The 26,185-nt window shown below is 35.6% G+C and overlaps 1 protein-coding gene across 3 annotated transcripts in view; it reads right to left on the bottom strand.

Moving 5' to 3' along the window:
• The window catches only part of TRIQK (triple QxxK/R motif containing), a 76,752-nt gene extending 62,658 nt beyond the window's left edge, over nt 1-14,094 (bottom strand). The window contains exons 1-3 of one of the 3 annotated variants that reach the window (XM_036264167.1): nt 14,024-14,094; nt 13,648-13,923; nt 2,359-2,518 (exon numbers count right to left, since the gene is read on the bottom strand). The gene's annotated coding sequence lies outside the window, so the exon portion shown is untranslated. Of the gene's footprint in view, nt 1-2,358; nt 2,519-13,647; nt 13,924-14,023 lie in introns of those variants that run through there. The other 2 variants (XM_036264168.1, XM_036264170.1) reach the window with 2 other exon arrangements.
• Between the last annotated feature and the right edge of the window lie 12,091 nt (nt 14,095-26,185).

Below are 26,185 nucleotides of genomic sequence, written 5' to 3' on the forward strand. Positions count from 1 at the left end.
TCTACTGTTTCTCATTTTAGTCTGGGCACCTGAGCTGGTCTGTGAAGTCACGAAGGGAACAGAAATCATTATGTAAGACTTGCTTACGTTGCAAGCTTATTCTAACTCACATATACCAACACACATTTACACAAACACCAAACACACACAAATGCTCAGACACAAATAAGACACAAAACTGTCCATGTCAATACCTCTACTTTGATCTCAGTGTTAAGAAGAGTCCTGTCTGCCCACCCCATATATACTTTCCCTACCTTTTGTTCCCTTCCTTTCTATCTCCTAGATCATTGTCCTCCTCTGGGGGTCTCATCAGCCTTACTTCATTAGCATAATCATTGTTATTGTCTCCAGTCTTTCTCCCCTCAAATCCATCCCCCACGCTGCTTGCGAAATAATCTCTCACAAATAAGAAATTCCCCTAAGTATGTCATTTAATATTTCTCTATGTCCTTTAGGACAGAGCTCTAATTCCATAGTTTGATATAATCTAACTCCTTTTTTCCCTCCAATCTCTTCACCTGTCTTTGTCTCCAACAGACACTGAGCTCTAACTACTTTGAATTACATACACTTCCCTAAAGTTATACTTCATAATAGCTTACTGACTGCCCATGCTCTTCCTTTCTCTGAAAATGCTTTCAAATATTTCTTTATCTGGATATCGTATACTTCTTTAAAACAGTAGAAAGATATGTCAGTTATTACTTCTACTCATATATCTTCCAATTGTCCTTTTCCTCTATATAGAAAACATGTTCCCCCATTTGAAATCAAGCAGTTTGCTTTAACCAAAGAAACTTGAAATGCCAGTGCTTAATTACCTTCTCTCTCTTCCCACTACTGCAGTGATAATGCCAGTACATCCAGATGACGCCTTCGATGTCTTAGGTCACTAAGCTTTCCTACCCAACCCATTTTGGATACGTAGTTTGTGTGAGAAATAAACATTGGTTGTGTTAAGACACCAAGATTGGGGGCTTGTTTGCTCCTAGAACACAACCTAGGCTATTCTGTCTGATACAAAGGGTTGCCTTTCAGGAGCCCAGCACAGTCTGATTCAAATGCTGCTTCTCCAAGTGTTGTGCTTCTCCACGTGATGACAGCATTCTAATCATACTCTCATCAAAACAACACTGTAGAGCAAGATGGCTGCTGTAATTATCCCTCTCCCATCAAACTGTAATTTTGAGGAAAGAAACTGGGTTTTTCATCCCCATATCCTCATCACTAAGCTCAGTGCCTAGCTCATAATCAGAGCTTAATTAACTGATCATTCATTCATTCACTCATCAAGGGCCAGGGACTACGCTAGTTGCTAGAGATAGAGCAAAACCAGAGCAAACAAAAAACCCTGCCCTCATAAAAGCTAATATTCCTATGAAGAATGACAATAAGCAAGACAAAAAGTATAAAAAATGTAGTTTATCAGATACTGATAAATGCTAAGTAGGAAATATAGAGCCAGAATATTTGGATGGTGACCAGGTATGACCTCTTTTAGAAGATGACCTTTATAATGAAATCTCAAAGTGAAATATGTAAATTGTCCATGCAGATATCTGGGAAGAGCGACTCAGTGGAGAGAACACCGCAGGAACCTGGAGATGGAAACATGCTTGGTATGTTCAAAGGACAGGAGAACCAGAACAGATGAGCAAGTGAGCGCTTGGAGGTGAGATTGGAGATGTAACAAGGGGCCGGGTCTTACATAGAGGCCAGGTTAAGGGTTTTTGCTTTTATCTGGAGTGAAATAGGGGGCCAGTGAAGAATTCTGAGAAGAGTGAGGAGTGGAAGGGTACAGTAGACGATAAGGTCAGAGATAAAATGAGGCCCATTTTCTTTCATATTATATTTCCTCTCCCCCCAATACATGTGAAAAACAATGTACCAATTAGTCAAGAAAGATTAAACATAATGATGAATAACTGATATTTTATGAAGATCTTAATCTGTTTATTACTCACCATGCTGGGACACTGATTATAACCAATATATAATTGTCAAAATATAGAAATGTACCAAAGTATGGTATATCAAACATCAGGAGAGACCAAGTAATTGATATAGCAACAAATTTTGTAAACAATTAGTAATACTGAACAATTTAACAAATAAATCCATAAAGATTTTTAGCTCTATGGATATCACCTCTTTACTTGGATTTGGCCAAATACCACAAAGTAAAACAAGTAAAATCATTTTCACACCGTTATACTGCTTTCCAGAAGATAAAACAACCTTCTGAATCCAAGTTCGTTGCTAGAGGCAAACAAACCAAAACAAGAAAAGCAAAGTGAAAGAAAACAAACCACAATTCAAAAACCTTTCGCCAAATGTGAAATCAAATAAACACACCTTGCGCTGTGTTCTCGACGCTGCCAGGTCTGAACTGTGGGAAGCTGCCCAGGGGGAAGGTGTTTCCAAAGGCAAGCTTTTTACCGAGGAAGCGGTGCTCACATTCCTGGCAAATTCAATTCCAGATACCAATAATAATACTCTTAGCTGTTTTTTCTTACTGGAATTCAAAATCGAATATAAGTATTAAATGGATAATCTGCAGTTCCCTAATTGTCCACAAAGTAAAATCACTGTGGGAGCATTTTCTAAAAGGTGTTTTTAGGTGTGCTAATTCTGTTCTATGTTCAAGTGAATTAAGTTTCTATGACCAAATGTACTTGGAAAATGTTGCATCATATGCCCTTTTCTTCACAAGACACACTTCCATAAAAAGGCTTTGAGAAGTGCTATAATAGAAAACCCTATTTAAATTTGCATGATCCAGTGTGCCCCAAATTTTTAAAGTGAAGACCCCCTTTCCACTATAATAAATAATGTTATTTGTGCAAATTACACTTTAAGAATGGTACGCTGTATAGCAAATATCTGAAAAGCAGTGAAAGATGCTTCCACAGTATTTTAAAGTTGAATATAATATAAATGTAAAGAGACCGATACAAATTTATTTTCTGTATTGCAACTTGTACAGAGTTCACCTATAAAAAGATAAAAAAGCCAATGAAAAAATGGGCAAAGGATCTTAACAGACATTTCTTCAAAGAAGAAATACAAATTGTCAGTAAGCACATAAAACAATGCCCAATATCATCAGTCATTCGGGAAATTTAAACCAAAACTACCATGAGAAACCAATTCACATCCACTAGGATGGCTGCATCAAAAGACAGACAATATGAAGTGGCTGGCGAAGAGGTAAAGAAACTGGAACCTTCATGCATAGCTGGTGGGAAAGTAAAATGGTACAAACATTTTAGAAAATGGCAGTTCCTCAAAAAATTCAAACACAGAATGACCATATGACCCAGCAACTCCACTCCTAGCTATGTACCCAAGAGAAATGGAAACATATATCCATGAAAAAACTTGCCCACAAATGTTCATAACAGCATTTTTCTTATAGCCAATAAGTTGAAAAAAATCCATGATGAATAAACAAATGTGGTATATTCATATCATGAAATATTATTCAGCCATAAAAAGGAATGAAATGTGAATACACATTACAACATGAATGAACCTTGAAAACACGCTAAGTGAAAGAAGCCAGTTACAGAAGTCCAATTAATGCATCATTTCTACAGTTCTCTTTATATGAAATGTCCAGAATGGGAAAATCTATGGAGAAAGAAAGTAGATTAATGGTTAAGGCTAAGGATGAAGGTAGCAGGGATAGGGAATGACTAAGAATGGGTACAGGGTTTCTTTCTGAGGTGATAAACGTAATCTAACATTTAGGTAGTAGTGATAATTGCACAACGCTGCATATGCTAAAAACCACTATACTGTATACTTTAAATTAATAAATTTTATGGTTGTGAATTATGTCTCAATAAAGCTGTTATTAAAATAAGAGTCATACTAATATAGGTCCACAGCCCTTCTCTAAAATGTTTGTTCTAGATGTATCCTGGAAGTTTTAGATTATAGAAAGGGAATATGTTCCATCTACAATAAACCCCAACTGGGTAAACTGAATTTTTTAACAATTAAGTGACTTTACCAAGCATGCACATTTAACAAGAAAAAAACAGCAGCAATTTGAACTCAACTCTATCTAAACACAGAGCTCACTCACTTTCCTTTACAAGGAAGAATGTGTTCAGATCAGCCAGCTGAGATACAGACTATATATCTGCAAAAGGCAAAAAAAGAATCCTTTTATATATATCAAAGAGATTACTGTAAGGATAAAATGAGATTCGTTTTTATGAAAATAATGTTTCAAATACAATAGTTTGTATAAATCTTAGACGATATTATCTGAAAAACTATTTTCACTATATAACTAAACCAAGGTTTAAAATAGGATATGCTTTTAGTCTAATTCTATACAGGCACTCAATAAATATGTTAATTTTATTAGAAGAAATAAGCATTAATTTAAATATTTTTTAATATCCAAGAAAATTCAAATATTTTCAAGTGGTCCATAACTAAACTTCCATCATCTTAGTTTCCATACAGTTTCAACATATAAAAGAGGTACACTACACAAACATACCTATTACGTTTGGTCTTAGAGCAATTCTATGTACCCAGAAGCCAGACAGATTACTCTTATACCTTACAGGTAAGTTCAACAAAGTTTTTATCTTTGTTGTTTAAAGTATTACAGCTGCCCCTTTTTTTCCATTGACCCCTCCTCTCTGCTCCCACTCTGCCCTCTGCCTTCACCACACTATTTTCTGTGTCCATTGGTTATGCATATGTGCATAAAGGTTCTTTGGTTTATCTCTTTCCACCCCCACCTCCAATCCCCCTTCCCTTTGAGGTTTGTCAGTCTGTTCCCTACTTCTGTGTCTCTGGATCTATTTTGTTCATCAGTTTATAATGTTCATTTGATTCCACATATAAGTGAGATCATGTGATACTTATCTTTTTCTGACTGGCTTATTTCGCCAGTTAAGACAGGTAACGTCTTAATCTTTTGAAAATTTAAAATGATTTCAGTTTATTTAACGGTGTGCTCATCTAAGTTTCTAGGGTATGTAGGGGATTGTTCTTATATCCTCCTCAAGGAAACATTTGTTATAAATAGGACATAAGTGGGTATAACCCAAAGCAACTTTTATTCTGTGATAGTCATTACATTAAAGAATTTAATGGTTGGCTGCAATTGAAAAAAATTCTAAGAACCATTATTCTATTTTTTTTTCTTTTTTTTATCCTCACCCGAGGATATTTTTCCATTTTTTGTTCAGATAGAGTGGGAGGGAGAGAGAGGAAGAGAGAGAGAGAGAGAGAAACATCGACGTGAAAGGGACACATCGAGTGGCTGCCACCCACACAATCAACCAGGGCCGGGGACAAGCCGGGGACAAACTGCAACCGAGGTACATGCCCTTCGCGGAACCGAACTCTGGTCTCTCAGGACCGCAGGCCGACGCTCTAACTGCTGAGCCAAACCAGCCAGGGCAGAACCATTATTCTAAAATACAAATCTGATCATGTTGTTCTACAGTTTGAAAATCTAAAATGGATGCTCATTGCCTACAAGATGAAAATTGCTTTCTATGACATATAATAAATAGCCTTTCTAGCCTGGTTCAGACGGTCTTTATTGCCTCAACTCCAGCCACTTTTATCCAAATTATGCTCTAGCCACTGAACTTCTTTCAGTTCCCAACCACAAGATCCTACTGGCAACTTAGTGGCTTTACAAATCTTGTTCTCCTTGTCTCAATGCCTGTGGATTCAGGCTCTATCTACCTTGAATTCACAGGCAGCCTTCAAAACCTCATTTCAAAGTCACTTCCTTCTTTTTAATCATCTATACCTGCCAAACAAATGTTTGCTGATTAACTGACTGACATATAACTCACTTGTTATATACTGTTCATTCTTATATCTACCAGCACATAGAACTTTGGCATGCAATATTATAGTATTGATTGATTTTTGCCTTTGGAAATGAAATTCTAAATTTTTTTTTTTTTTTTTTTATCCTCACCCGAGGATATTTTTCCATTTTTTGTACAGATAGAGTGGGAGGGAGAGAGAGGAAAAGAGAGAGAGAGAGAGAAACATCGAGGTGAAGGGACACATCGAGTGGCTGCCACCCGCATGACCAACCAGGGCCGGGGACAAACTGCAACCGAAGTACGTGCCCTTAGCGGAACCGAACCCGGGTCTCTCTGGACCGCAGGCCGACGCTTTAACCGCTGAGCCAAACTGGCCAGGGCGAAATTCTAAAATTTTTACATAAATTTTGTTTCATTTAAGGTAAAGATGGAAGAATATGGATTAGTAAATGTAAAGAATAATAGATTCTTGGTTTTAACCCAGTCCATATGAGACCAAAGAGATGCTAGAGTAAGCAGAACACTGAAGGGCAGTGACTGAGTAATTCAATTCAATAACTTTTGTTAAGTGTCATGCACTAAAATTTATAGTTCAGGTCAGAAGTTGTAAATTTCTTCTGTAAAGGGCCAAATCATAAATATTTTAGGCATTTTGAGTCAAAAGGCAAAAATCAAGATATGACTGTGTCACTGATTTTCAGTGCTGCGAGAAGCAGTGAAAGCATGAGCCTACCAACTTTGCATTTTTGTTGCAACTACTCTATCCAGCTGTTTTAGTTCAAAAGCAGCCAAAGACAAATATGTAAGTAAACGAGTACAGCTGTGTTCCAATAAAACTTTATTTATAAACAATAAAATCTGAGTTTCATATAATTTTCACATCACAAAATATAGTTTTAATTTTTTTCAACTACTTAAAAATGTAAAAACTATTCTTATTGCACGGGTCATACAAAAACTGGCAGTGAGCCAGATTTGGGTGGGCTATGAGTCACGGTTTGTCAATCAACTGTTTAGGTATATTTTTAAGTCTATTCTTACTCTTGAATTATCAGGTTTCATCTTTGGCATAAATAAATCAGAAAATGACAAAAGTTTACTTAAATCTAGGTTATTGTTATTGAATTAATTTTTACATTATATATCTTCTCTTGCAAGAAGTTTATTACATTTGCAGGCAGTTTTTAACTTGATTTAACATAATTATTTAGAGCCACCTCTATATTCTAGGACTCTAGGATATACCATCTGTTTTATGTTTCTATATAAATCATAGATTTTGTGTTTATATTGTCTTTTAATCAATCATTGTATGCCTCAGTTTTGTTTGGTTTGTTTTTTTCCCCCATAAGCAAACAGGATGTAGTTTAGTCCCTTATAGACTTAGGAGTTATTTTCTAGTCATCACAAAATACAAACTACATAAAAACATTTTTTAAACACTAAATAAATTTTGCTCTGTTGCTTTCTAATATTTAATGCTACAAAAAATAAGTCTGAAACCATCCTATTTTTTTTGATTCCTGATAATAATATGCTATTTTTCTCTCTAGATTTTTAACAAATTTTTTATCATTATAATTTGAAAGTTTTTTGATATTGTGTCTCTTTGGATTATCATGTCTTACATAATTATGATAAGTCCTTTCTGCATTCATAGGTCTTTTTCAGCTCAAAATGTTTTATTTCATGTTACCTCTTGATTTATTTTTCTTAAATGCTATTTTCTTCTTTAGAGACAAATATTTATATTAGTCTCTTCCTCAGAAACTCCAAATATTCATATAGTGAACTTTATTCTTTTGTCTCCATATATCATCTGTTCACAAATTCAATATTTTAGCTAGAAGAATTTTTAAAATCTATTCTCCACACCGATTAAATTTACTACAGTAATATCAATTCTCTTTACTGCATCAAATGTGGATTTTTTAAATCCACACTTGAGGATATGAGAGGAAGAGAGATAGAGAAATATTTATGTGAGAAACACCAATCAGTTGCCTCAATATGTGCCCAACCTGGGATCAAACCCATCACCTTTTGGTATACAGGATGGCACTCCAACCAACTGAGCCACTTGGCCAGGGCAAATGTGGATTTTTAATATGGCATGTGGTAGGCAGAATAAGGCCCTCCACCAATGATGTCAAAGTCCTCCTTCCTAGAACCTGTTAATATGTAACTTTACATGGCAAAACAGACTTTGCAAATGTAACTAAGTGAAGGACCTCAAAATGGAGATTATCCTGGATTATCCAGGTGGTTCTTTAAAAGTGGATAACTTTTCCTAGTTATGGTCAGAAGAAGATCTGACCACAGAAGAATAATCAGAGAGATGCAATGTTGCTGGCTTTGAAGATGGATGGGGGTCATAAACCGAGGAATATGGGAAGCCTTCAGAGCTGCAAAAGGCAAGGAAACAGACTGTGTTCCAGAGCCTCCAGATAGGCATGTAGCCCTGCCAAAACCTTGTTTTTATCCCAGTGATACCTATGTCAGACTTCTGAACTACAGAATTATAAGATAATGAATCTGAATTGTTTAAGCCACTAAATTTGTGGTAGTTTACAGCAGGAATATAAAATTAATACAGTTCTCATCACATTTTTAGTATCTTTGTCATCTTTTTTATTTACATTCCTATCTTCCTACCATTGCTTAATCATTGTCTGTTCCTTTTATACGGAGTTCTCCTATTCACAGAAGACACATAGTCTTGCATATCTTAGATGTCCAATACTTTTCTTAATTGTTTTTCGGAGCTTAAAATTCTTCTTAGATTTTCACAGAATTGCCTCTGAGTCTTCTGCTGAGTTCATTTCCCTTGGTTTTAAGGGATATTTTGTTCTACTTGATTCATTTCAAATGCTAAATTTATCCAGGACATTCTGGCATTGAAAGAGAATGCATAGATAACTTCCACATAGTCCAGTGTTTACCAAATGTGTGTATGTATTGGGAGGGGGATGCTGAGGAGAGAAGAGAGAATGGACCTCTAGAAAACTGACAATATAGAATCAGAAACTGGGAGGTTCTTCTTAAAATTATAATTTCCCATTCTGAAAAAAAAAAAAAAAAAAAAAAAAAAACTATGATATGCCCTGCCCGGAAAGATTCATTACTTTATTGAATCACTGTGAATAATGAGAATGTATTATGCAATACGCAAGCATAGTCTTCATAAAAAAAATGGTAGCAAATCATAAGTCAACTCTTTCTATTCATGGACAAGGGAAGAATTTGATGCCTGAAAACATTATAAAATCCGACAAAATGATATATCTACGCTGGAACCAAGTCTAAAACTTTCAGTCTAGTGTACTTCCTCCCTGCTGTAGGTTATAAATTGTAATACACAATAAGGATTTTGCCACAAATATCCATATAATTTATTATTTTACATACTGGTATTTAAATATTTTTAATATTCAAAATGTTAAATATGCAAAAAATGTTCTTTGGATTAAACCATCTTCCTTCTGTCTTTGCCTAAATTTTAAGTTGTTCAATCTAATAGGTCTGCTTTTTTTGCAGCTTTCTCACTACATAAAACTGCTATAGAAGAACCAAACTTTTTTATTCCTTCTATCACTCTTCATGCTCAGTAGCTTGAAAACCATAAAATTGATAAGATCCTCTCATTTATGGAACTGTTTCCACCTTCTGATTCAACAAAACAGTGTTAGTTAAACCTCCCAGTACTGAGTATTATCTTTCTATTACTGTTGCTTAACATTTCAAAAGTAAGAGGTAAGCTAATCACCTTTTCTTTTTCATGAAAACATACATCTGTCTCACTCTACTGTAAAGAGATTTAACATTTCTATCACATAAGAGAGGATTAAATGTATGTAACAGGTAGAAAAAGAGTTGGTTCAAAGACTCTATGATCCTTATCTGTTAAGTAAAAAATGTCCTGAGGATATCAAATATGATAAAATGTATATCACTATTTTTCATTAATATCATTTTAATCATTCTGAAAGAATACCAGAAAATAACTATATTCTAAGCAGAACTTAGAGCCAAGTCTATTGATATTAAAAATATCGATATGTATGAACAAAGACTAGGGGGAAAGACTAGCCTCACGTTTCTACACGAAGGAACTTCCACTAGAACTGTGGTCCTTACTGAGGTATTTTTGGTTTTGAAGGAGGAGACAGAAATTCTTTGAGCTGGTGGATCTCCACATCATACAACATAGAACATCCCTAAACTGTAGGGTCCCAAAGCCAGTAAAGATTTTTAAAGACATTGTAATAAATTAATATCATCTCCACCCATTTCAGGTGGCCCAGAGGTATCACCCAGAATGGAAAACTGGAGCACTAGATTAACAGTCCTGGCCTCTCACTCCTTAGTCACAGCTTCCCAATAAGAGAATTATCTGATCATTGGTCCACATTATTCCAATGGGTAGAAATAACCTATTATAAACCTGTAAACACTAAAGGTTTGCCTTCTTTTACTCTCTTTCTGTCCTGGACCATGCAGAGCAGTAACTCTTTGTCAGTGTATCTGTTCTGCACACTGAAATTTTCTCTCAGCTGGACTAAACTAGGTTCTGGGGAAGGGAGTAGAAGTATAGAGGACAGGAGGTACTAGTACTCATTTCTGGTCTCTCATCTAAAGCAATATGCCCAATCAGCTCTTAAGTAACAACACTGATACTGCAAACTCCACCTGTTTGTTTACAAACCCAAGAGAGAAAAAGAGCTATTATTTCTAATCCTCAAAAAACTATTAATTCTCTAATCTATTTGTCCTTATTCCAGTTCCTCCACAGTGAATAAAGAAAGGAACAGTCAAATACTCATTAAAAGCAAGACAACAGGCCCAAAATGAAGTTGCTTATGCTAAGCACCACATCACCAAACCAAGACTTAATTACATTATTTCAACTCTCCCAGAAATGGAATCTTAAACCTGTCTATCAGGAATCGCCTGAACAACACTAACTAGTTACATAACCTGCCTGATAGGCCCCCTGCCATCCCCTGCAGAGGTGGGGAACCTTTTTTCTGCCAAGGGCCATTTGGATGTTTAGAACATCATTCTTGGGCCATACAAAATTATCAACTTAAAAAGTAGCCCGCTATATTTGGTCAGGCTAATTTGGAGAGGCTTGTGACGTTAGCTGGTATTGATTTCACGGGTCTTTCATGGCCCACGGGCTAGAGGTTCCCCACCCCTGCTAGGCTAAAGGAAAGTAACCTTGCAATACACCCAACCCACTTTTTTGCCAGAATAAATTCCTTGTTCCCACTTCCTTCTGCCTAAAAGTTTCTCATTTTGTATACCTTCTTACAGCTCTTTTCTGCTAGATTGAATGCTGACCAATACAAATCAATTTTTGCTCAAATAAACTCAAAATTTTTAATATTTTTTCAGCTTACCTTTTAACATGTTAAACAGTTTGAATGAAATTGTAAATGTTAAATAAAAGGTGTTCCTATATACTGTTATGCTTATTACAAAGCCATATATTCTTCCCTCTTCATTGTTTTCCATATTTAATGACAATATCCACTACTAATGCCCACTTTTATTGATAAAGCTAGATAAAAAAACTTGAGCAAAAAAAGAAACTATTTATAACCTTTTATTTTAAAACAGAAATCTGGAAAAGAGCCACAGTGGAACCATCTACAATATTTTTTTAGCCACAGGAAATTAAAATATTATAAAAAAATTTTCACTTAAGTTTAGAGTTTTAGGAGTCAGGTAATAATATTCCAGTAGCATATGTAACCATATTTTCTTTGTCCAGAAAGGACTTTGATCAAAGAGAAAATTTATGTATTTACTATTTACTTCAAAAATACAATTTAATATTTTCCCAAAATATTTGATAAATTCTCTCTTCACGTCCTTAAATATAGAAATATGATTTAAGAGAATGATCAAAGGGCATTTGAAATAAAATACAGCTGATGTAGTTTTGAAAGACAGCAACAATTTATTCAACATTGGTAGTTCCTTTTCAACATTTGTTAAAAGTTTGAAAAAAAAACAAATAGAAAAAGGACTGGGGATTGGCTGAAGATCCTAAACTAAAGTAAGCTATGGTAAGATGCACTGTGGAAGAAAGAAGAAATACCCAATTCTGCTTCCAGCTATGTAGTTTTGGATATAAATTACCCAGTCTCTCTTTGGGATTAGGCAAAGCAGAGAGTAATTTCCTTATTCCTTAAGAAGCTGATCGAAAACACATGTTCTTAATCTAGGGCCCACTTATGCTTCAAATTGTGTCTTTTTCTAAGAGTAGAGTCAAAAGCTTTCCTTGGCTTCTCAAAATGGTGTATGTTATTAAAATGATCATTCATCATTGGATTACAAAGTAATCTTCCCTAATCCTTTCAGGATATGTATATTCTAGAAAAAAACCTAGTGATGCCAAAGGGAAAAGTGTCATGCACGACATTTCTGGTGCTACCTAACCAGCACTAATCAATAATGGAGAGAAATGGGTTTCTTCCCTGTTCTAAATAACCCAAAGATAAAAGAAGAAATTACAAGAAAGTTTGAAAACACTTTAAGTTTGATTGATCTTAATTATGTGTTTACAAATTTAGATCACCTAGACAAAAGGAGAGATTAAAAGTGTAATCAATAACACTTTACATCTGTGGAGATCATTACTTTAAAAATACTTTCACAATCCTCCTCCTTACTTTTTAAGAACAAAGGGCAATAAGTATCCTCCCATTATAGATAAATTATGAAGTTTATTGCCCAAAAACAAACATTCTCTAACCCTGCCAGTTTTCTAATTTCTAGGCCACAGTTCTTCCTATTGTTAACAAGCTGTAAAATCTTCCTTCTTGGAGATTTATACAGTAAACCTAGCAAAAGGAAGTAGCTCCTTTGTTTTCTCTCTGGAATGTTTATTCTGCCAAATCATTTGGGACCAGCTAATATGAGCCAAGAAGATATTTAAAATGGGAATTTATGGTTACCATCTTACAATTATTTAATATGGGCCAATGAATCAAAAAACGGATCACCCCTCTCCACAGTAGAGACTGAAAGGGAGATCATTCATACATATACATATCAACTTCCTGAAAAGCTCCTTGAGACCAAAGGGGCAGCAGCAAGAAAAAGAATTCCAAATTAGAAGAAACCGTATCTTCTATGTCCCCATGCCTAGTCATCCACGTGGACACCAACACCTTGTGGGTTCAGGGATTCAAGCACCAGGAAAAGACCCCTCCCCCAACGCCACCACCCTCTAATAAAACCATCTCATGCTCTCTAAAGCTCTTCTCTGCAAATGTCTTGGTCTGCAGATACTTGTTGATTATGACACAAAGGCGGGGGAAAGTGTGGAGAGGGGTAAAATGGTAGATGAAGGCCTGAGGAAGAACCAGAGACTTTAAGAATGAAATCAATGGACGTGAATTAACTGACAGCACAAAAGAGCCAACCGGCCTAGGGAGGTGGGCGGGGCTAGGTTTCCAGTGTCCAGCCGCCCTCTCCCCACACGTAGGCGGAGCCGAAACCGCGCGTTTCTTAGCAACCATGGCGGCCACGCCCACCCACAGCCCACAACCCCCACCGCGAGCGCTTAGCTCCGGGGAAGAGGTCCTTAAATCACTACCGGACCTACTGGGCTTACCAGGGCCCGGGTTCCTCCTCTTCCAGAGCCTCCCTCAGCCCAGCCCGCCCAAGTGCCGCTCCCAGGAGCGGAAAGATCGCCTCCAAAACGCTTTGGGGGCACGCTAAGGAGGAGCGCCCGCCTGCAGTCCCGGATCCCGAGCTTCCTGGGCAGGGCCTCCCCAGCCTCCCAGGAGTCTCCCTCGCCGGACACACACACCTCAGCTCAGCCAAGGCAAGGGCCGTAAACTTCGTGACCGGCTGGAATGTGGTACAGGGTCCTGTCAGCTAGGGGCTGAGCCCGGACCAGCCAGCCGCACACTTCCACTCCTACCAGAGCGCGGGACGGAGAAGGGGCGGTGCTCGGCGGGAGGGGGCGGGACCAGGCCTCAGCCCGAGTTCCGATTGGCCGCCTCTGCGCTGGTCCTGGACGCGACTGCGTTGTCCCTGCGGCTGTAACTTCCTTTGGACCCGAATCCTAGGTTCAAATACCTTCCTAGAAAAAAGGACGGTAGAAATTTAAAATGAGGACTGCGATTTGTTTTGTAAACATAAAACACAAAAGTACGTTCTTTTGACTATTGAACCCGTCCCACCTAGCACAGTATCCATCGGTCTCCAGGGAGCATCCTGGTGGAAGTAGGAAATCTCTCAGAAAACAATATTGTTTGCCAATTCAAGCTTTTAACAGATTAATCAATGTAGGAAAGATGATTCCTGAAACATAACCAACAACTAAGCTTTGGAGGTATGTCCAGAAATCCAGTTTTCACATCTACAAAATAACTTGGAAAACATTTGGTAGTTGAATAATTTATACTTTATACTCATGTAATCCTCACAACACCCAATGAGAGATACTATCCAGTTTACTAATGATGGATTTGAGGCCCAGAGAAGTTACATTTACTCGGTAATTTAACTAATGAAAAAGTGCCTATAATCATTATTTTTATACTTGTGTTAAATTAAATTTAAAATTCCTCCAAAAAATTATGCAACTTCCAATTTAATTTCTCTCTTGCTCAAGTATGTCACTATCCTTTAGGCCAGTCCAGCATAACTTAAAAAAAAAAAAAATGCCCTTAAGAAAGGAAATACCATATAAAAGAACAAATAGACTAAAATAGTAGGTTCTCTGAAATCTTCCTAGATATCAAGGCCAGAAATAGAGTTCAAGGTATAATATTATTTTCTCTCCTCCTAAATAATTTACTGGTCTCCAGTTCCTCTTACAGAAATAAAGGTACAGTTAAATGATATTATATTAATATTCTTAACCAGATTGGGGGGGAGGGGTTAAAATAGTGAAACCCTTTCCAACTATCTTAAACCAACACCAGGAAGTGTTTATCTTGTCAGCTAGAGTGGTAGTAAGAAAGAAAGAAAAAAAAGTATCTTTGGAGAAGTGCTTTGAAAGTCAGTCAAAATGTTCACCATACTATAACATTATTGGAGTAAAGGAAACATTCCAATTGAAAATGATTTTATTCTCTTTCCTGATGAATTTCCAAATTCTTCTGAAACCTTGCTAACTATGAACATCTCTATACAAAATATTTTTATTTGTATGACTTTTGATCCCCCTTGTTTCTTTAATCTTTTAAAAATATTTTGCTTTAGACTAAAAAGAAAGAGCTATAATTATATATTAATAACTACATTATATAAATAAATACGGTAAGATTAAATAAAAGTGGTGAATTATTTATTTAAATTATTTTCCAATTGCATATTTAAATAAGTAGACCAAATGCATTTGTTTGAATATTCTCACGTATATGAGAGCTTATACATTTAAATAAATGTAGTATAGTCATGTAAATGTGTAATCATTGAAATAAACACAGCTGTGTATTCCTCATGTGTATAGCTCCAGATGTTTGAATCATATATTCAGAATTCTGGAACTCTGCACCTTGGTATCTGATTAGTCATCCAGTAGAAAATACTATGCTGCATATGCACAGGAATACATTTTAAAACTCTCTCAAGAGTGAAGAAACAAGCTGAAACAACCTATAATGAATTTCTGCTACTAAATTTCTTATTTTGAAAGCCCTAGCAAGTTGTTCTACAGACAGTTTACTGATCTGTAAAATGGGTACTAATCAACTAGTCACATGAATATAACTATTGCAAAGTAGTCTTCCGGCATCTTTCAAAATAATTAAACTCCAAAAAAGAATGTTTAAATTAATTTTTAATACTCTATACTTTTGGAATAGGAGAGCCTCATGCGATCCATGCCTCAATTATTTATTTTGCAACTCATGCTTCTGCTTTAAGACTTGGAAAGGTATAATTTGAAATCCCCCCATAGATACAAATGTATATTAGAAGAAATTATGAAGAATAAAGTAACTAAATAAAAAATAAAATATATCTTAAAGACATTGAACGAGAAATAGCTTAATTTAAAATGAAAACATCCATATATATGTAATGATGGTATGCTTATTTTTTTATCATCTAGTGACAGATATGTCATTTAGTTAAATTCATGGTAAGATGAAATATAAACTAGAACCTAATAATTATATAGTAAACCCTTGATTTTGCAGACCTCGATTTAACAGACTTCAGATTTAATGGACAAAATTTCCGGATCATGCGTCATAAGTGAAAAGTAATACCCTGTTAATTTTTTCAATGCTTCTAATCAATATTTGCTTATACTTAAATTAACATGTTATTTTTGTTATTAATTCACTGTTATTTCTAACAAGTTTTAGTGAATTAGCCATATGTTGGAAAAAGCATTATAGTAATTAATTTCACTGACATAAAGAAATATTACATATCTACAACTATAGTCTACATATTTAAATCCAAGAGTCACCACTCATAAACAGTTCAGTGAATGGTTAACATGTGGTCAAACCACATCCAGCCCGACAACTGGTTTTGCTATCCAGTGGCCTGACTTTCTGCAGCAGTTTTAACGTGCTGGGCGATGTTTGATATGCACTAAGCCACACCCCAGCCGTGTGCACTTGTTTACCCTCAGTGACTGATGAATGCACACATTTCCTAGACTTATTCATTATAAATTTAAAGTCACAGTAATACATATAGAAAACTTTTCTGTGAAATTAAACTTCTCATGCATACTTAATTTTAATTACACAAACATGTCTATATAAGTAAAAAGAGGTAAACTAACTTGGCAATTTTTTAACTTCCACATTCAGAAAACCTAATTTATTATATGACAGACTTCCTGCTTTAAAGCACACTCACCCGAATTAGTCCGATATATCGAGGTTTTACTGTATGTGCTAACTTCTTGGGCTTAGAACAATATAAGTACACACTGAAATTTGGGGGAACCAATTTGGATCATTTGCAGATACTATGATTCTGTCAGAAACATATGAAATTCATTGAATATATTAAAATAAAAAATGTAACATCGAATTACTTAACCTTGTTCAGCGGTCCTTTGTCTTAAATTCTAAAAGTTGAATTATCCATCTTAGCCCTCTCAGTAGCTAGAATTGGTTGCTTAATAGGTCATATTACCATTTCTGTGCGATATCACCTAGAACAACATCAAAGAGGTGTTCAGGGTGGATTTTGTTTAAAATGTTTAAATAAATGATTTTTCATGTGAGTTTATTTAAGAAATCCCTGTGATCTACAAAGTCTTGGTTTCAAAGTCTTGATTTTAATCTCTAGTACTGTATTTAAACCACTTAAAACCTGGAAAATGAGTACGCTTCTCTTAGAGAAAAACTTATTTTTCAAAACTCAGAAAATTAATAAATCTTAAAAAGTAATGATCATTAATTTGTATGATATTTTAAATCACAGGTATGTAGCACATACATATAATGAGTTCTGTATAAAATGTTAGCAGACAGCCCCCCTGAGTCCGAGAGGGAGTGCTGTCTCCTCCTCAGCTCTTGTCAATCTTCTAAGATTTCAGAGGAGTGACAGACAGTAACATTGTAGCAAAGCAAGAGAATTTGTTAAGGAAGCAAAGCAAGCAAATTTATTAAAAATAACCTTGGCATAAAGCACAAGCGAGACACCCAGGTTTAGGAATTTTATACTTTTCTGTCTATAGGTTTCAAATTTCATCTGGCAGATATCTTGGGCAGCAGACTAGATTTCGAGACCCCCCTTTTACTTATTGTGGATTTCTCAGAATGTTTGTACATGTATCTATCTGGTGATTTTATCTTCGCAAGTCCCAAGACTGCTGAATTCTTTGTTTAGTGACTGAGATAAAACTACCCCTTCTTTCCCCCCTCCCCACTTTCCTGTATTCTCTGGTTAGGAAGGAGAGGTATTAACCATTTGCTCTCAAGTGTCCTTGGTTGGGGAAGATCAGGTCTTGTTACTCACAGGCTGGCTGCAAGCTGCCCAAACAGTTTGGCCTTGTTTAATTTTCTTGTCTCAGTTTCCCCTTCCACTTGCCCAGGAATTTTCCTGGCTTTTTACTCTCCTGCCACAAAAGAACTGACCCACATTATTAAATAAATATTTCAATTTCTGTTTACTTTTTGAATAATTGAAATGAAGATTACCTCTGAAATCTTGAAAAAAAATGTATTTATCTCAAAATATTCTTCAAATGAATATATAATTATTTCATGTATATGAAAGAAAGAAAGGCCACCTATTACAAATATTTTGAGGATAGCATTTCAAATGTGTAGCTACCAGCTATTTCTTTAACTGGCAAATGACATGTAGGTATAAGGTACGTATTATCTTGTAGCCAGTTGAAAATGTCCACATTGACTATTTTTTTCCACTTTATTGACAATGTAATCCAATATGTCAATAACTCTAAATGTTTTTTAAAATCAGGATGCAGCTTATGAATAATTTTGTGTGTGTGTGTGTGTGGTACAAGCTGGTAGCAGGAACCGAACCCAGGACTCTCTGGTCTGCAGGCTGACGCTCAACCACTGAGCCAAACTGGCCAGGGCAGCTGATGAATAATTTACAGACAGAATTTTCTCCCTTCTTAGGGATACACATAATAATAACAGCTTTTTCAGTTGATAACTTCCTTATATAGTAGTGGTGACTCAGTGATCCAAGCTGCTTTGAACTTGTACCTCTTCCCTCTCAACAAGATCTCCCCCTTCCTCACATTAGAGGAAAAGATCACCTGCAAGTTTACATAGAAATTTTTTCTACTAACGGGCAGAATTGAGGCACAGTATCAGGATGTGTGGTTGTCATTCAATATTATTGCTAAGAGTCCTCAATATTAAGTCCATTTAGTATCACATTGCTAATAGCAGTCTTTCTACACTCCCCCTATATATATATCACCCCCATTTTTTCAACTCAAGTGTTCCAGAGTCCCCTTACCATGCTTCACTTATCCTTTTGTTGATAGGCATTCATCACTTTTTAGTGCACTTTATATATAATTTACTTATTTATTATCTTTCTCCACCTCAAGAGTGTAAGTTGCTTGAGAGTAGAGATACTGTCAGTTTTCTTAACTGATGTTATCCTAGTTCCTAGATTAGTTCCTCGCACCTAATGGGCACTAGAAAAAAAATGCTTTTTATTAAATTAATTGTTGTGCAAAGCTGAGATTGATTTGCTTTATTTAATTCCTTGTAATATTCTACTGCATGAATATGCCATATTTCATATATCTATTTTCATGCGGTGGGGCTTTGGGGATATTTCTGTTTCATCTATAATAAACAGGGTAGTTATAAACCTTCTTATATGCATTTTCTGGTATAGATTTGCAAGTGTTTCTCCTTGGTTTTTAACTAGAAGTAGAATTGAAGATTTGTAGTGCGCTTGTACATTCTAAATGAAAATATAATGCCAAATTATTTTCCTAAGGGATACTGTTTTGCCTCCTAACAGATGATGTGTTATAGAATTGTACACCTGAAACCTATATAATTTTATTAAACAAATGGTCAGCCTTTTAAGAAAATTAAAACAATTAACTTTTATATTTACTCATATATTTACTATTTCTGGTGCTTTTTGTTATCAATTCCTTTCATACTGCAAATATATATATATATATATATATTTTTTTTTCCATATATATCTCCAGGTATGTTGATGATATTTTTCTCTCAGCTTTTATTCATTGAAGTTTATTTGAAATTCTGGGTGGAAAGTGATGTTTCTTGGAGCACTTTAAATATGTCCTTTAATTATCTTCTTGCCTCCTTGTTTCTGATGTGAGGTTTGCCATTTCAATTTGCTGTTCCAAACCTGACTGCTTTAGATATCATATATGTTTTTCAGCGGTGTGACTACCATTTGTCTACTAGGTGTGTAGGTGTGCTTCTCTGTGTATTTTTCTCACTTTGATTTCACTGAACTTCTTGGATTTATAAACCAATGCTTTATACAATTTTGGAAATTTTCAGCCATAAAATTTTTAATAACTTTTTTGGCACAATATAATTCTTATTTTGTTTTGAGATTTCAGTTATGTAAATGAAAATTGTGTCATCCTAATTACAGAAACTATACTAATTTTCAAGCCTTTACTCTCTGCTATTCAGATTCTATGTACACTTCATCTGTCTTTAATCTGCCTTTAAGCTTTGTCAGTAATTTTTTCAATTCAGTTGCTATAGATTTTTGAGAAGTACCATTTAAACGCTTGTATTTCTGTTCTCTATTGAGATTCCATACTCTTTATTCATTAAGGCCATATTTCCCTTTAAGTCCTTGAACATATTTATAATAATTGTTTCACATACTTCACCTGGTAATTAATACATCTGGGCCTTCTCAAATAGGTTTCTATTGGCTACTACTTTTCTTTGGTGTTGGTCATAGTCTTCTGTTTCTTTACAGTGTTTCCACTGTTTAGTAAGAACTTTTTATGCATGCATGAGCTATGAATTATGAGCTGTGTAATTTCAGTGATTCTGCATATCAGTAAATGCTATTATATTTTCATTTAAAACTAGAATTATTCAATATAAAGAAGAATGGTAATAATTATTATTCATGCTAATAATAATTATATTTTACTTAGAATGGCATTAATAGCAACTATAAAACAGCATGCTAAGTTGAGGGAGAGACTATAGAAGAAAGGAATAAGTTTTATATATTTTTGTACCTATGAAGGCAATTATTTTTTAAACAATGGGCCACCCATTCTCACGTTGCATGAGCCCCCAAATCATGTAACTTGCCCTAATACCATTTCAGTCCTATAAGATCTCTAAGATCTTCTCCAAGGACCCCACTTATGCAATAACAGCTCAGAGAGGATAATACTTTTGAAGCAAGAGGGGAGAAAACAGAGGAAGAGGAATAGCCGAGGAGGATGCTACCAACTCTGAGCCTCACAGTACAACATGGTTTCCTGTGGCACCCTGTACTTCACTTAAGGAGTTCAGATGAACACCCACTGTATGTGGGTCTGGGACCGCTTGTCTCAAAACAGACCATTTTCTTATATTTGCCTTGTGATGTTCCTGCTTTGGGAAACTGCTTCCTTCATATCTAGCTAAACTTGTAGCATGGGCTGCTGACTGCCAAGCTTGCCCTCGGCTGACATCAGCTCCTGCTTGATCTTCTCATTACATGGTGCCAGAAGACCAGGTTCCAGTATAGGATCGTCCCCAGTCTATCCTGGCCCCTCCTTTGATGTTGGCCACAGGACATGACTCATTCATTCATTTGATATGTTATAATGAAGCTGAAGATAGCAACTAGCTCAGTCTTCCCTAGAATACTGTGTAAACAGATGTGAAGGTTCAATGGTCCCTTTGGGTACCTTACTAGTTTAAGCTTGTGTCTTCTTCAGGGCCTTGTCTCTAGGACCAGAAAATGGATTTCGACCAAGAAGAGAGGTAAGAGAGACCGAAAGCACTGGTTCTTCCTACAGAGGCTGAGGCAGAAACTAAAAGACACCTGTGTTTTGGGGGTTCTATCTTCCTTTAGTTATACTTCTACTGTGCTATTTCTGGCAAGACTGGCTCTTATAGACACTCACTCTCCATACATGTCGCCTTCCCCAGTCAGCAACAGCAGCCACAAAAGGAATTCCTACAACCAAGGATACTTAGTTGTATCAGAGGTATTATTCCAGCTTACCTGTTCTTACGGCTTTCTCAATTTCTGCTGGTAGGAAACAAGTGATATTATATCATTTCACGTAGAGTAAAAGAACCTTAAAACAGTATACTTCCATTTCAAGCCTTTGTGTTATTGTTAGCATTCATTTTATGTCTATATGTGTTATGATCTCAACAATACTATTTTTCTGTTAACAAGTCAACTTTTCTTTAGAAAGATTTAAAAATATGACATGGTTTTTACATTCACCCACATGTCTGTCATTTGCAGTGTTCTTAATTTCTATGTGTAGGTGCATGTTTCCATCTGATACTATTTTTTGACTTGAAGAACTTTCTTGAACATTTTTAGGGTGTATGCCTGCTAGTGATGAATTCTTCACCTTCAGTATGCCTGAATAGGTATTTATTTTGCCTTAATTTTGAAAGATATTGTTGCTGGATATGGAATTCTAAGTTGGCAGTTTTCATTTCAGTATTTGAAAGATGCTACCCACTTTTTTTCTGCATTGCTTTATTTCAAACAAAAATCTCCTATCATCTTATGTTTGTTCTTCTGTTAGGAATGATTCTTTTTTTCTCTGTCTGCTTCTAAAATTTTCTCTTTATCAGTCACTTTAAGTGATTTGATTGTATATCATGATGTAATTTTCTTCATGTTTCTTGTATTTGGAATTTGTTAAGCTTCTTGAAGTATGGGTTTATAATTTTTATCAAATTTATAAAGTTTTCAGTCATTATTGCTTCAAATATTTTTCTTTCTTTTTTTTTTTAATCCTCACCTGAGGATATTTTACTACTTATTTTCAGAGTGGGAGGGGGGGAGGAGAGAGAGAGAGAAACATTGACGTAAGAGAGACACATAGACTGGTTGCTTCTCGCACGACTACAACCAGGACGAGGGTCGAACCACAGCTGAGGTACATGCACTTGATCAGATTCAAACCCTCGACTCTTTGGTCCATGGGCTGACGCTCTAACTGCTGAGCCAAACCAGCCAGGGCTCAAATATTTTTCTATCCCACCTACTCTTTCATCTCTTTGGAATCCCCAAAAAATACATTAGGCCACTTGATATGTTTATATTTTTCTATATTTTTTCTCTCTTTGGATAATTTTTATTGCCCCATTGCTTTCTATTTGGGTTCATTTATATTTTCTGCTATTAATCCCATCCAGATTTTTCATATTAGATATGTTTTTCTATGTCTAGAAGTTCAATTTGACACATTTCAATTTGACATGTTTCAGGTGCAAGTTAGCTCTGATCTCTATTATTTAATCATATATAGCTGGGAACAGAAGTTTTGAGTTGCTCAATTTTATTTGAAAATTATCAGATTTTGAGGGGTGTAGGAGAAAGCTGCAGTCTTCAAGAACTGATTTGTATTGCCACTCACTGTAAGCACATTATAGCAGTAAGAATGTGGAATAATTTAAAACTTAATTGAAGTATAAGAACCTCAAATTTTGACTGCAAATATATGCAAAGTCTGGTTTGATTGTACAACTTCTGAGGGATTTTTATTTTTACCTCACCTGAGGATATGTTTTTATTGATTTTTATAGAGAGAGGAAGGAGGAGAGAGAGAGAGAGAGAGAAAATGTGTGTGTGTGTGAGAGAGAGAGAGAGAGAGAGAGAGAGAGAGAGAGAGAGAGAGAGAAAATGTGAGAGAGAAACACTGATCAGTTGCCTCCCCATATGTACCCAATTGGGCATTGAATCCACAACCTAGGTATGTGCCCTGACCAGGAATCGAACCCAAAACCTCTTGGAGTATGGAATGACACCCCAACCCAGACAGAGCTTCATGGGTTTTTCTTTTTCCTCTTTCTCTGCTCAGAGTCAGGGCAACCATAGTCCTTTGGAAATAAAAGCATGAGTATATTTATTTTGCTTCTTCCTTACACTGAGGTTTCCCGTTCAGTGTTTGAGAGTACCTTATTAGATTTTCCACCTTGGGTGGGCCCTGATTCCTCAAGTCTGTGAAAACCACTGAAGTTTCTAGCTTTGACATAAACTTTTAGGGCAAAAGCAGTCTTCCTAGTGCTTGCTGAAATACAGCTGTTTTGACTAAATGTTATTGCATAACATACCACCACGAATCTAGTGATATAAAACAATAGTTTTATTATGGTAAAAAAAAATCTTACGGGTCTGGAATTTGGACAGGACTCAACAGGAAGTGCTTGTCTATTCCGTGATGTCTGGAGTTTCAGCTGGGAAGCCTGAATTGCCCGGGAATGGCAGTTGATATCGTCTTTAAGCTCCTCTACACAAACGTCTGGAACCTGGGTTAGGATGTTTTGGAAGCTGGACTGCAGGTTAGCTGGGACTGTTTACAGGAGAACCTCCAGATAGCCTCTCAGTGTGGCTTGGAATGCTGGCAGCATAAGGTCACATTGCAGAAGATCTTGGGATGGCACAAATTATTGTTTAACTATCTTTGGAAAATATTATTTGCCATACCTTCTCTTATATTTGTGGATGAATAATACTTTTATCTCACTACCTGATTGGGTGTCTAGATATAGATAGACTAGATGTAGATTGGATATAGAGATAGAGATGATAGAGATAGAGAGAGATATTTCCAACATTTTCAGTTGTTTTCAGCATGAAGAATTTCAAACGTCAATTGGGACATTTAGGCTCAATAATATAATTAAATATGAATCTGTTGACTTCTGTATATATTTTAGAATCAATTTTCCAAATTCCATGAAAATCGTATTGGCACTTCGGTGGGTATTTTACTGATACTCATTTTTTATCTTTTGATACCTTGTAATATTGAGTTCTTATTCTTGAACACATATATTACTAGTCTTTTTTATATCTCATTAACTAAAATTTCAGAATATTTTTCTACTCAGGTTGTGCACATTTGTTTTTCGTTTATTTTTAATATTATCATTTTTGTGGTTTTATGAATGGCATTCACTACATGCTTTTATGTTTTCTAAATGCTTACTACTGGTTTGTGGGAAAGTTATTTTTTTTTATATATTGGTCTTATATCCTGCCATTCACCTTGCTTTAATTTCTTAGCTGTTGCAAAGGGTTGTTTTGAAATTTTGAAATTTGGAATCATGTACAAATAATGAAAGATTATCTTGGAATTTGGAATCTTGTATGAATGATAAAGTTGTTTCTTCCTTTTCAGTGTATATCTCATTTTATTTTCATTGTCCCATTTGTTAGGACCATCAACATAATGTTGAAGAATAGCAACAATAAAGAAAATCTTCATTTTGGTATCAATTGTAATTTGAAATATTTTTTAATGTTTCACCATTGTGACATGATGTTCTCTTAAATCTCTGGTACTTTATTAAGAATCTTATATTCTAGTCCTATTTTATTAAGTGTTTTACTGTGAATGAATATTTCTATAAAATGTTTATCATTCATTACTTATTGAAATAAATAAGTAACATTTTACTGTTATTACATTAATAGATGTTTTAATATGGGAACATACTTTATCTCAAAGAACACTACCTAGTCATGCCTTTTTTTAAATGCTGCCTAATTTTACTTGTCAATATTTTACATGCTTTTGTATCTATTTTAAAAGTGTAATTGGTGCCCAGCCAGTGTGGCTCAGTGGTTGAGCATCAACCCATGCACCAAGTGGTTGCCAGTTCGATTCCCGAAAAAACAAATAAAAGTGTAATTGGCATTGTGTGTGTGTGTGTTATCATGGCTTAGTTTTTGTTTGTTTGTTTTTACTTTATTGATTTATTGATGAGGAAAGGAGAGGGAGAGAGAGAATCATCGATAAGAGAGAACACTGATTGGCTACCTCCTGCAAGACTCACACTGGGGATTGTGCCCACAACCTGGACATGTGCCCTGACCAGGAATCGAACCAGCAACCTGTTGGTGCATGGGTCGACGCGCAACCATTCAGCCTATGGCTTAGTTTTGGTAACTGTTGAGTATATTAGCTTAATGGTTAGGTAGCTTTACCTTATTTCCTTTACTCTGAGAATCTTTGCAGACAGTGTGAAATTGTTTATTCTGTAAAGTCTTGCCAGAATTCATTATCTGGCTAGAAATGATCTGGGCTTGCTACTGCTTCAATTTCTTCTAAGTTTAAAGAGTTAATTCAATTGTTTTACTTCTTCTTGAAACCACTTAAAAATTCACATTTTCCCAGAAGCATATACATTTTATATAAGTTTAAAAATTTATGGAATAAAATTATACATTTTCTTACAATACTTTAAATTTTATTCAGTAACTTTGTCAATTTGGATTTCTAATGTGTTTTTCCCCTTTTTTATGACTCTAGTACACTGCTGGTGGGAATACAGACGGGTGCAGCCACTAAGGAAAACAATATAGTGTTTCCTCAAAAAATTAAAAATGGAACCCCCCCATTTGACCCAATGATCCCACTTCTAGGAATATATCCTAAGAACCCTGAAACACCAATCAGAAAGAAAATATGAGCCCTTATACGTTCATAGCAACACTATTTATAATAGGTAAGATCTGGAAACATCCCAAGTGCCCATCAGTAGATGAGTGGATAAAAAACTCATGGTACATATACACAATGGAATACTATGCGGCTGTGAAAAAAGAAAGATCTCTTACCCTTTGAGACAACATGGAGGGAACTGGAGAACATTATGCTAAGCGAAATAAACCAGTCAGACAAAGACAAGTACCACACAGTCTCACTTATTTATGGAATATAA

The sequence above is a fragment of the Molossus molossus genome, unplaced genomic scaffold (assembly GCF_014108415.1).
Source record: "Molossus molossus isolate mMolMol1 unplaced genomic scaffold, mMolMol1.p scaffold_m16_p_16, whole genome shotgun sequence".
In the NCBI taxonomy this organism is placed as follows: domain Eukaryota; kingdom Metazoa; phylum Chordata; class Mammalia; order Chiroptera; family Molossidae; genus Molossus; species Molossus molossus.